Source organism: Nematolebias whitei, chromosome 7 (assembly GCF_014905685.2).
Source record: "Nematolebias whitei isolate Nwh7 chromosome 7, NemWhi1, whole genome shotgun sequence".
NCBI classification, from domain to species: domain Eukaryota; kingdom Metazoa; phylum Chordata; class Actinopteri; order Cyprinodontiformes; family Rivulidae; genus Nematolebias; species Nematolebias whitei.
Genome location: NC_056504.1, coordinates 7859033 through 7860182, shown reverse-complemented (window position 1 = coordinate 7860182; position 1150 = coordinate 7859033).

The following is a 1150-nucleotide window of genomic DNA, read 5'->3' as shown; positions in this document are numbered from 1 at the left end:
TATATATATATATATATATATATATATATATATATATATATATATATGTAAACAAAAAGTCTGAAAATGTGTTGTTTTTGAGCTAGTTTCTATTTTTTCATGTAGCTAAAACAAATGTAATCCAATAGAAATAACGAACAACAAATCCTGAATATTTAGAGTTTTGTTGTCTTAGTTGATGTGCTCTGGAGAAAAAAGGATTGTAAGCTCTATCAGCAAGTTTCAATCAGGTTGTCGGGACAGTTTCTTTTTGACCTGATTTAACGTTTTTTATTAGTGTTCATGGAGCTTCTAGCATCAGAACCGTTTGATTTATAAATCTGAGACTCATTGGATCCTTGTTCTGTTTTAATCACCTTTAAGTAAAATGAGGTTTGAGTTATTGAGGCAAAGTTAGCACAGACATGTTGGTTTCTTTTTGCTTGTACAGTGGTGGAAACAAACAATATCTGTAGCATTTGATATTCTGTTGAAGAAACAATCACAGTGTCTCAGGGTTTATTTTAGACAAACGTGACTTTTCTTCCGATTCTTCTCATCTGATTTAGAATCAGAATCAGAATCAGCCTTTATTGTCATTGCACCGAAGCACAACACAATTTCATGTCAGTACAGCACAGTACATGTGTGATTTTCTATAAAACTTATCACTTACAAGCAACAGACAAAGTTTGCTGGTATATGTTTCTGCATTTACTTCTGTATTTTTGGTTAATTACATGTTTTGCATCACACAAAAAAAACCTTAGGTTAAGAAATATTGTGCTTTCAATGAAATGTCCCACATCCTGCATGTTACTGACAGTCTTGACTAGTTGTTCAAATAAACCATCAACATTTAAATAACTAAATGTTATACCTGCACCCTTCAATGATGTGCTGAGCTCGGCAGAAGACAAGACAGAGAAAGGACATACTAATGAGAATGTTCATTAGTGTACATTTAGCCCAGTTAAACTTACAGCTGTGTTACCAGTCACCCAGAAATTACCCAATTCCACTTATCAGAACAATCTGGAAGCCCTGGAAGAAACATGAAGTCCTGTCCTGCAAAGCTGCATTTTCATCAGAAGATGGCGCTATACTCAGGTACTGTAGGCCTTGATAGATAGATAGATAGATAGATAGATAGATAGATAGATAGATAGAT